This window comes from Neofelis nebulosa, chromosome 13, assembly GCF_028018385.1.
Source record: "Neofelis nebulosa isolate mNeoNeb1 chromosome 13, mNeoNeb1.pri, whole genome shotgun sequence".
NCBI lineage: Eukaryota > Metazoa > Chordata > Mammalia > Carnivora > Felidae > Neofelis > Neofelis nebulosa.
Genome location: NC_080794.1, coordinates 77765570 through 77777871, shown reverse-complemented (window position 1 = coordinate 77777871; position 12302 = coordinate 77765570). Strand labels below are relative to the sequence as shown.

Genomic DNA, 12302 nt, shown 5'->3' with positions numbered 1-12302 from the left:
TTGCTCTTGACCTCTTCCATTCACCTTTTTTTGAACCCATCTGGTATTACAAAGCCCAACCTAAATCTAATCTTCTCAAAATAACCCCCATACTCCAAAATTATTCTTCCCCTTTTCCTCAAATAAAACTCCCATTTCCAAAGAACTGCTGATTCAGCTAGATATTAATCTGATTAGGGAAAGAGCAGTAATGCACAAATACTGATAGGCCAAGAACACCTTGTAACGATACTTCTTAATCTGAAAGGCTCATGGGGGAGATACTCTGAAATAAGGTGATTTCTATGCTATTTGACAATTCAGGAGGCAGTACCTTATCTTACCTACCGCTACATCTTCCTATTCTGTCAGGATATAAAACAATGGAATGCTGAAGGCAGTGATTTTTCATGTACTGCTTTTAATGGAAGAACTATAAAATGTCACAGGTGCTTTAAAACATACATTTTCCTCCTCATAATAAGAAAATTTGGCACATGAGCAAGAAAAGATCATACCTCAGTCAAGTATACTACAAGAAAGTGGGTTGGGGATATTCCCATCAACTTGTCAACCATCAGCTTTGGCTTTAAGAAGACAGTTCATTCTTTAAGAATTCGAGAAAACAAGAATGGGATTAAGAACAATGCATACACTGTATCTGCTGGCAAACTGTAAATCTGAACAGTTCTCACATAATGACAGCATGAATCCCACCCCCAAAAAAAAATACTGTAATGGAAGATAAGAGAATTACCCAAAAGCTTACGGAGCAAAAGTACTGTAAATCTCTGTAATATAGTAGTACAGGGTACAAAAAGATACATTCTGTTAATCAAGTCTGTGATGTCCTCAAAAGGATACAAAGGTATGTTCCCTTAAAAAAAAAAAAACAAGAGCAAGTAAGTACATAAGAGAGTAATATACAAATACAAGCTGAGATTAAAAGGAAGACAGATAGTTAAAGAAATAAAAAAGTAAGAACATAACAGGATTTAAATTTGCAGAGTATTCAATAACAGAAACAACACTGCCAAAGATGGAATCAGTAATATAAAGTATAAAGAGTTCTCCAAGGCTGCTGAGAAGTAGCAAATAACAGAAGATCATGGGTTCAGAGAACAGAGAACAAAGATCTAAGCTCATCGGGAAAAGGGGTACTTGAAAAAGAAATCACAAGTAATAGTTGAGGTTCAAATGGGAGGCTCACCCATGGTTTAGACAAAACAAACAGATGCATCTGTGAACAAAATTGGAGTTGTTAAGATAAAAAAATCTGTACAACCAACCAGGGTAGAAAAATGAAAATGGTTACTTAAAAGGAATTGTGAAAGACCAGACTGATTTCAGCATTTCTCTTCTGCATTAAAAATTTCAAAAATCAGTAGTGCTACTTGTTTTGATGATTATCAGGTGTTGTATGTAAGTACTGAATCACTAAAATGTACACGTGAAACTAATATTACACTGTATGTTAACTAACTGGAATATAGATAAAAACTTTACAAAATCAGTGGTGCTAGAGCTACATAATTTTCTAAAAATAGGTGTGAGCCAAGAATTTTGTATGCAAACTAATACTCATTCAAGTGTGAAAACAACAGAAAGAAATTTAGGACCTTAGGGGCTTAGAAAATCCATTTTTCCTGAAAAATTACTTGAACAGTTATACAGATTGACCAAAAGATAGGTAAGAAACAAGAATTCAAGAATGAGGAAGTTGAGGCATTAAGATATTGTAAAGTGAAAAATTCTGGTTAATATGGCAGTCTAGGCAAATGTGAGCAGGACCCACTTTCTCCTCAAATACAGAGAAATGCTATATAAAATAGAACTACATTTAAAATAGACATTGTTTACATAGTCAACCCGGAATCAAGAATGGGAAATCGTCATGCCAGAAACAAAGAGGTGACTCGGGGTAAAATGGTGTGGTAGAATTTAAGCCCAAGAGATGTCTTTGAGACTGGGTTACAGGTATTAGGGACTAATGTTTCCAATGCCCACATAAGACCAAACGTCAGGACCACAGGGAGCTGGAACTGGGATCACTGGATAAAGTCAGGAATTGAGAAGTGTCTTTGCCAGCTATGCAGGTGGAGTAACAAAGCACCCTTCGTTGTAGAGACACAGCAGATAAATGAGCTGCCGCCATTGAGCCATGAGTGGAAGGAGTCATCCCTGAGAAGCCCAACCCCAAGCGTGAACTCTTCATAAATATGAGATGCATGTATCTCCTATTCATGTAGTGCAGAAACCCTAAGTTCAGAAATTAACATCAAAACTGGTCCTGAACAGGTGAAATATGTAAGGCTATGAAACTGCTTCACAGGGAGACCTTTCTTATGAAGGGAATATTTGGTACTCCCAGGAATGATAGGCTCTGCTAAAGGTAAGTTCACAATAGAAAACTTTGAAGCTCATAAGAAAATATATCATTACATAAGAAAGTCATGAGATGAAACAAACAGAATTCACAGAAGAGAACGGAATTCTGTGAGAAAAGGTTTATTTTTTATTTTTATTTTTTTTTTTAGAGAGAGAGAGTGCAAGAGCAGGGGAGAAGGGCAGAGAGAGAGAGAGAGAGAGAGAGAGAGGATCTTAAGCAGCCTCCACACTCAATGTGGGGCTCCATCCCATGACCCTGGGATCATAAACTGAGGTGGAATCAAGGGTTGGATGCTCAACCAATTGAGCCACCAAGGCACCCCTATGAGAAAAACTTTAACTTACTCAATAATATTTATTTAACACTCACTACAATTCAGGCACTGTTCTATACTGGGAATAACAGTAACAGACAAACTAGATGAATTTGTATTCTTTGTGGAGCTTACATCCCATTGTGGGAAAACAATACACACATCTATGTAAAATATGTCAAGAGGCAGTAAGTGTTACAAAATAAAGGATAATGAATGGGGGGGGGGATGGGGGGATGCTATTTTATATACTGGAGGTCAGGGTGGGTCCTCTACAGCAACCATTACGAAACATTTTAGTCTCATGACTTTTCTTGTCTTTAAGACTTTATAGTCTTAAAAAATTATTGTAAACATTTTGGTTTGTTTTTTTTTTTGCAAGCTAGACCTATCAATATTTTCTGTATCAAATATTAAAACTGAGGAATGTTAAGAAACATTAAGAATAACAATAGTAAACCCATGGCGTGTTTAAAAATATGTATTTATGAAAAGACAGTATTTCCGAAAAAATAGTAAGAAGAGTTGCGTTTACATTTTTTGCAAATCTCTTTAATGTCTGGCCTAAAGAAGACAACTGGATTCTCACATCTACCTGTTTATTCAATATTTTGCAATATTTTTTTTTTGTTGTTGTTGAAATAAATGAAGAAAATGTGGCCTCACACAGTATATTTTAATACCCTTTTCAAATGATTGTGGGTATGCTTTATACTGCACCCAAACTAAACTGCTGGTAGTCCGTAAAGGTTAGTTGCAATGTGGAATCTGAAACTATTCCAAAGACCTTTTCCTCTTCTGTTACAATAAAATTTATTGGTCTATCTTGTGCTTTGAGAGGATCTTTTATCCATGCATGGTTTCCTAACATTATGTGCTGGTCATTTGGAAAATACCGTTTCGCTCAACTATTCAAATCCTCCAGATGTTGATACATTTCAAAATATGATACTAAGAAATAACATTCATTAATATCATCACCAAACTCATCAGAAAAATCTTTAAGTATTGGGAAACTGTCACACTTATAGGGACAGGTAAGAGTCTTCCAAAATTCTAATTTTTGTTTGGAAGGTTGAATATTATCAATGGCAAAATATTACTACCACTACTTAACTATTCGTTGTTTGCCTTGAAATGTCAGGGTTACTTCATTTTTGAAAAAAATTTGCCAAGTACTCAAGTTCAAATAACTACAGCCTGTCAGTTATTCAAGTAAAAATGGTGTTCCAGAAAAAAAAGAGAGCTATTTCATACCGCAACTCATCACACACAGTATTGAAAACTCATATACACAGTGGTCAACTTCAAAACAGTCATGGCATATAGTGAAACTGGTGGGTTTTATTTTTTACTGCGAGTTTATGACAGTGAAAAATACAATGACTGCTAGCACAGTTTGGTGTCACTGCCTTGATTTGTGCTAAGGCACCAACACTTTTACTCACTGCCTTTACCCACCATCAATGTGCATGCAAGCCTGGTGAAAATGGCAAATAATGTCTTTGTGTTATTAAGAAAATAGTTTGACATCACAAGACCTCCCGAAAGAGTCTTGGGGAGGCCTTTGGCTACAGATCACATTTTGAAAATCAGAGCTCTAAAGTGGCAACTGTACCCTAAGATTTTCACGGGACTGTCCTTTTCAAAAGTCTCACATTCCAGTGGAATGGTTGGCCACCCTCCAGAAAGAGACCTAAAAGAAGTAAGTGTACACAAAATACCACTAGCTGAGGGAAGATGCATTTCGGGAAGAGGAGACACCAAGTGCAAAAGCTCTGAAGTCAAAGAACGGCAGAAAATTAGATTATCCTCAGGCAGGTAGGCTACTAGAAAATGCCCAGTGCTCAAATACTCAAAGGACATCCAGTGATCTCATGCATTTTCATGTTTTAGATAATTACTCATGACAAATATGAAAAGTTTTTCTTTATAGAACTCCACAGAAAAAAATTAAAAGTAATTACATACTTTTTTTTAGAAAAGAAAACATCAAGAATTTTAAGTTTTAGGACACCTGGTTGGCTCAGTTGGTTAAGCGTCCAACTTCAGCTCAGGTCATGATCTCACAGTTTGTGGGTTCAAGCCCCGTGTGAGGATCTGTGCTGACAGCTCAAGCCTGGAGCGTGCTTCGGATTCTGTGTTTCCTTCTCTCTCTGACCCTCCCCCACTCATGCCCTGTCTCTCTCTCTCTCTGTGTCTCAAAAATGAATAAAAGTAATTTTTTTTAAATTTTAAGTTTACAGTTAAGTTTACATACTTGAAGCTGTTTGATGTCAACTCTCAAATTAAGGTAGAGAGTCATTTTGTAATTGATTTCCAATCATTCATAGTGTGATTTAGAAATTGCTTAATGAATGTTTGTTGAATGAATAATTCTCCAATGTGTGACTGGAGATATTTAGAAATGAGGAACACAGTTAACTGATTTTCTAAGAAATCACAAATCAAAAGATAAACTACTGAAAAAGGATTCTTTTGTGCTGTATAAGGAGGTCAGCAAACTAAATTTAATCTCACGCTTTTTGCATACTGAGCCACAAACTTACTATTCTTTAGAGAACCATTCTCTCAGTTCCTGGAAAGGAAACTTTTTTTTTTCCTGTTGAGAACACTTCTCACATTTCAAGCTAAACAATTCACTTAGAGTAGCTCTTGAAAGAAAGAAAGAAAGAAAAAGAAAGAAAGAAAGAAAGAGAAGAAGAGAAAGAAATACAGGCACACATGGTAAATTTTACAATTAGAAACAGTGCAGTAGATTTTCCACTTTGTGAATCCAAGCCAGGAAGTGTGCAACTTTTGTGATTTATAAGCACTTGCAAATAGAAAGGCTATCTGGCATACTGTTATAGAGTTCGCTCTACACTGCTATTATCATGAAATATTCTTTGGATTTTAAGATCGTGAAAACAAAGTTGAGAAAAAGGAGTTCAATAAATGCTATATGTAATATTTTTCATTTCATTTATAAATGCAATCATTCCAGTTCTATCAATATGAAGAGAGATCACTGCTTCTCAGAGACCAGCTCTCCACACCTTACAAGAATTGGAACCGTGCAAATGACCATTAATCAAGCAGCTCATCTTAAGAATAGATGTGCCAAATGGCCAATAAGCACCTGAAAAGATGTTCAGCATTAATGCCATTAAGAAACTTGAAATACAAACCAAAGTATAAACCAGATACCATCCCACACCCACTGAGATGGCTATAAAACAAAAACAAAACAAATTAAAAACCCAGGAAACATCAAGTGTTGGTGAGGATATAGAGAAATTGGAACCCTGCTATACTGCTGGTGGTAAAGTAAAATGGTGCTGTTGCTATGGAAATAGTGTGGCATTTCCTCAAAAAGTTAAACCTATACTTACCATATGACCCAGAAATTCCACTCCTGGATGGACTACTCAGGAGAACTGAAAATGTGTGTTCATACAAAAACTTGTGGACAAACATTCATAGCGGTATTATTCTTAACAGCTAAAAGTGGAAACAACCCAACCTTTTACCCAGGTCTGATGAATGGATAAACAAATGTGGTAAAGGAACAAAGTGGTGATACATGCTACCATATGGATGAACCTTGAACACATGCTAAGTGAAAGAAGCCAGTCAGCAAAGGCCACCTATCATATAAATCCACTTACATGCAATATCTGGAGACAGAAAGTAGATTAGTGGTGACCTAGGGTTGGTGGGGTATGGGGGGGATGGAGGGGGATGCTAAAGGTATAGGGTTTCTTTGGGGGGGGTGATGAAAATAGTTTGCAATTAGTCACGGTTGCACAACTTTCTGAATAGGCTTAAAAACACTGTTTTGTAACTTTTAAAATGTATCTTTATTTTTAAAAGTAACATAACAGCTATGTCCCCACCCCCAGCTTAAGAAAGTAAACATTATGTGTACAGCTAAAATGCCCTGTATACCCTTCCCTGATTACATTTATCTTCTACCCCCGTCAGAGATAATCACTATCTTGATGTTGCTACTTATCATTCCACGCATGTCATTATACTTTCACTATATATTTATAATCCCTCATAAGATCTATTATTGTTTTGTGTGGCTTTAAATGGTATCATACTTATGTACTTCTATAGGTTGCTCTTTTTTTTTTTTTTTATCACAGTATTATGTTTTAGAGCTTTGTTGAATTGGGTGGGGGGGTCATTATTAAGTGGCTTTTTCACAATGACATTTAGTACTTAGAATTCTGAGGTCATACTCCCTGGAATAATAACTAAATCTGTTATGTCTTTGCCTAATTTTTTTTTAAATCAATTCAATCAGGTGATTTCTTCAAGCATCTCAAACCATCATTGAGTTCCTGTCCAAAATAAAGGAATTTTAAGGCCATGTTAATAACATAAAGGCTTTATAAGGACCCCAACATAAAACAAGTCTTACTGGACAGAGGGATAACTTACAGAAGAAAACCCGGCATTATATACTTTCATATATGATAAATAATACCAAGATTAAATGACAAACAATCAATTAGCCTTACATATTTCAGCCAACTACAGGGACTCTCTACATGGGCCTTCTGGCTTCAACCACTGAAATATTTGTTGTAGAAACTGCAGGTGCCTCAAATACACATTCTTCCTTTCCTCGGTTAAGCATTACTTCTCAGAAACTTGTACCATTCCTAAACTGTCCACTGAATTTGGGAGAATTTTCTACTCTTGACTACAATTATTGAGTTAGGGATAGTCACATGTCACAATTTGTAGAAATGACAGGAAAGGAGGCATCTGATGAGGCTAATGTACTTGCTTTTCAGAGAAAGCTTCTGCAAACTTCCTTCTCTCTCCCCGATTCAGAACGAGAAACCATGCGACTCTAGGAATTGTTAGTTACTTTTCGGGGAACACAAGGACAACCAGCATTCTACCATTCTTCTTTATTAACAAAATTACAATTTTATTCAGAGGAGGAATGCATCCCCTTAAAAGTATCTACATTCCCAGGCTCCCTTTTCCAGGCTTGACCATGTGACCATCTAATCCTTGAGATGCAGGTCTAAGTCCTTAGAGAGGCCTTCCCTTCCACCAAAGCAATGATAAAGCCACATGAGGAGAAGTCTTTTGATTTTCATGTTCTCCTCTTCTTCCAGCTGGAATTCAGGTATGGAAAAGTACTTTGACTGTAAGGATGAAAGCCACATGCTAAGGATAGTGCAACAGAAAGAATGTTTTAATCCTTAAATCTTCCAGGATTTCCTTGAGCACCTTAATAAATGGCTTTGGATTTCCTACCTCCACACTTCCCATTACATGGAAAAAAAATAAACCTTTATTTGGTAAAGCCACCATGGTTAGATCTTTGCTATAGGGAAGCTGATGCGATTCCAACCGGCATTAACTTCTGAACCCAATGTTTGGTTTTCAAATACGTAAGAAAGTAGTTTCTCAAAATTGTTTAAGCTCTTTTGAGTTGGATTCTGTTTTTTGCCACCAAGAGCACCCTAAACTGATGGAGCCCTCTAAGGAAGGAGTAGTACCTCTGACTTGACTCTAAACTCTCAAGGGCAAAGGCTGTATATTACTCATCCTACCCTGCTGCCTGACTGAAATGGATCTCTGCTAATGAGTAGCCCATATGATTACAGGGAAACCTTTGTAAACTCACAGTATTACCTCGCTTGCATAAGGCCACCCAACTGGAAAAGCAGAGGAACAAAGAAATGAAACATTCTTATTAATAATTTCATTAGACACACAGGACACATATTCATCAAAATTGCTGAAATACCAAAGCAAGGGGGCTTTTAATGAATCATGCCTTTGGTTTGCTTTATGTCTCCAAACTTTTCTACATCCTCATCCTGTCCTTATTCCTTTCTTTATACTCTACTACAGTGGTTAAGAGCAAGACCTCTCTAGTTAACCCCACACAGATTCAAATCTTTTATCTATTACCTCTTACGTGACCTCGTGTTAGTTACTTCATTTCTGAGTCTCAACTGTCTCAAATGAATAAGGGTGGAATAATTCTACCAACCTTGCCGAGTTCTTGTGAGAATTAATTGAGATAGTGTTTGTAAAATGCTTACCATAAGGCGTGATATACAGTAACAGTTTGCTCAATATCACCTCTTATTTTTAGTTTGTACAACAGAGGAGGTATCCCTCCTTTTGTCTAAGGCTAATTCTTACCTTATGCTCTGGGTCCCATCCTCCTTTGACTTCCTCAGAGACTTTTAACTATTGATTATCTTTACTCTCTAGTCTTTTTTTTTTTTTAAGTTTATTTATTTTTGAGAAAGAGAAAGAAAGAGAGAGAGAAAAAAAAAAAAAAAACTTGAGTGGGAGAAGGGCAGAGAGACAGGGAGAGAATCCCAAGCAGGCTACACCAGCTCAAACCCACAAACCATGAGATCGTGATCTGAGGCAAAATCAAGAGTAGGGTGTTTAATTGACTGAGCCACCCAGGGGCCCCTCTCTAGTCTTTATCTTTAATCTCTCTCTGTAGAGCCCTTCCCAAGAATATGCATAACAATGATGATGGTAAGGATAATGATGAAACAGGAGATGATAGGATCTGAAGATAGAAGAATTGTCCTTTGTCAGAAGGAAGGGCACTCCTTCATAACAGGAAGAAAAGGGGAGAAAACGGGTCTTCACATAGGCAGGTTTGGAGAACTGTAGGTGGGAAAATAAAAAAATCCCGTTGGATGGTTTCTATTTTCTCTGAAACAAAAGGCAAAGTTATCTATCGCCTAAGTGTTAAACAGTTCAGAAGAGACAATAAAATGTATAAAAATAGTGAAGGTTTAAGTAGCCACTACAGAGGGTGAGAAAGACATGTAGTAGTATTTCCAGGCAGCGTGGAGGTCTCAGTTGAAGCTGAGGCTAACATTCATGAATACTGGATCCAATCTCCCCTGGAATTGTCCAAGTGCTGACACAGTAGCAGCTAATTGGTTCACTTAGAGTCGGGAGTCTTGCAAGGGGGTGGGGTGTGAAAGAAGAGGAGAGAGAGGAGTCAGGAGGAAGAGTGGAGTGACCAACCATGAAATCTAAGAATAAAGAGGGAAATGAATGAACAGACAAGTACTAGTGGAGAAAGACAGAAATGGATTCAAGGTTCAGATGAAATTGAAAAATATAATGGAAAAAAATGAAATATTTTATTGATTTTGAAAGTGAAGTGGTTTTAAGGTGATGGCAAAGTCCAGAGTATGATTATGGAAATAGGTGGCTGAGGTGGAGTGAGGAAAAAGGTCACTGAAAATGTGGCAACCAAAGAACTAACAGGCCAGGGTGGTAGCTGAATAGTCCATATGGACAATGACATTCATAATGATGGGGAGAGTGGAGACAGAGTGGAAGCCTGGGACCAGGTACCAAATTCTAAAGAACAAGTGAGTGAGTAGGGTAACAGAAAAGAAAGAGGGGAAAATATGGTAGAACACAGTATGAGCCACCAAAAGGGGGTGGAGAAATATTCTGGCAGTAGCATGGGGGAGTGAAGAAAACATCTGCCAAACCTCTATGAGGTATCTTCAGTGTGAAAGAAAAATACTCTGTAGAATAGATTCCAGACTCAAAAATATATTGACTGGCTATGGAATTATACACACGACCAAGGTGAATGCAAAAGACATAACGTACCTAAAGTTTTCTACTACAATTTTAGAAAATCAGCTGTGCATGTTCAGGACAGGAGGGATTTTGCTTAAAGGACTTTCATATAAAGAAGTCAGAGAGACTGTAAGCAACTAAGTGTAACTACCCCCAAAAGTGTCTTGGTCACAATTAATGAAACTATAGGAATATATTAAATTGTGATAAGCAGAATTTCCATGTTACTTCCTAAAATTGAGATTAAACAATTCTCATGTACTGCTTTTTAAAACACTGTTGATTAGAGGGAAGAAATAATGCCCTTCTTTTATTTATGTTTTTAAGTAAATTTAATCAACAATAAAATTAAGAAGGATATGAATTTTTCATTGTTCAACTTTTACAAAACGAAAAAATCTTAGTAACAAAACTCCCTTTCAATATCATAAAGAACAATTTGTGATTTTGTTCTTTTCATAGTTAGGTAATAGAGTACTAACAGACATGACTTTTACCTACTGTTTTGGGTGGGTCCCTGGCGGGAAGGGTTTTTATCAACTTAAAAAAAAAGAATATGTACATTTTGAAGAAAAGTAAAAGAAGCCCCCTTAAGTGACTTGTTTATTTAAATATAATTTTCTTTTAAAAATTCATTAAATATTATCTTATTATTGTTATAATGTTTATACAGTAAGTTAAAATTGGGAGAAGAAAAATTAAGCAAAATAGCCTCAGACTTTCCTCCAGTGATTTTCTCTTGAGGCAGTATGGCATTATGTTAGGTTTTATGTAGTATGTGTATAAAGATTAAATGCCCAAGTTTTAACTATATACCATTTTTAAAACACACAAACAAACAAACAAACAAGATACCTTTCAAATGCTTAGAAGAAACTACAAATGTTCTGTGAGTCCTTTATTTTGATTTGCTCAGTCTTTGATTTGCTCTGTCCTCAATACTATAAAACCTTTCCTTGACTGTCAGAAGCTTTAGGTATATTGGTAAGCATTAATGCAAATCCAGGGCATGTTCTTGTCTTTCTGTTTTCATATTACCAAACCTAACCAGCCATACTGTAGCCCTCCAATTCACAAAGTACTCATACTATATAATCTTGAGACTTTTGCAACCATATATTTTAAAGGACTCATCGAGCCCTGAAAGGCAAATGCTATCATTCAAGTTCTAATTACATGCTACCTGGGTTTTACAGAACAGAAAAAAAAAAAATGAGTACTGTACTTCCTAAATACATTTTTGACCACAAGCCACTTCCAAAATAAATGCCCCAAATATTTTCTGAATGTATCACTGTACAAATAGCTCAAGCACTGGTCTATTCAAATTATGTTCTAGTTTCTCCCTATGCTGCTTCCACTTGATAAATTGGTCAGTAAATGCCAAGCCAAATATTCAAGTAAATATATTTTCATTGTTATTGGCAGACATATAATTAACTCTGAGAATAAAAGATACAAGAAATCAATTTATGATTACTTCTTCAGTTGTTCCCATTAGTCATTTACATTATAATTGTGGTTCCACTTTTAAAATCTTTATCCATACACATATACACACACACCACTTTGACTATATTATAAATCAAATTATTTCAATTACAAATTAGTATTGTATGAACTGTGAACCTCTATGTTCATTTTATTAGTAAGATACAATCGTACTATTACCCACGTATATGAGCGGATTAAAAAACAATGCACATTTAAGAGCCTATATTAATTAGTAATTTCAGCAGATGTTTCTAAACAATGTTAAGGATTTGCTCTGTCTTTTCTCAAGTATAAATATTTGAGCCAACATTTTTTAAGAATGTGTATTTAGCCACAAATTACATTTCCGTTTCAACAAAATAGGCTGCTAAAAAAGAAAATAGTACAAAGAGCAAACCTATTTTTTTTTTCAAAGAAGATCTAAAAAGAGCAATTTTTTTTAACATTTGTTATCTGTCAGGTCAATATCTTCACCAATCCAGGAAAAATACATTTTGTATAAAAACTTACATAAGTGACCTTTTAAAAATTTGT

General features: G+C 36.0%; 1 protein-coding gene across 3 annotated transcripts in view; it reads right to left on the bottom strand.

The window, feature by feature from the left end:
* Positions 1-12302, bottom strand: part of CCDC172 (coiled-coil domain containing 172) — a 72309-nt gene that overhangs the window by 57037 nt on the left and 2970 nt on the right. The gene's annotated exons all lie outside the window — the stretch shown is intronic.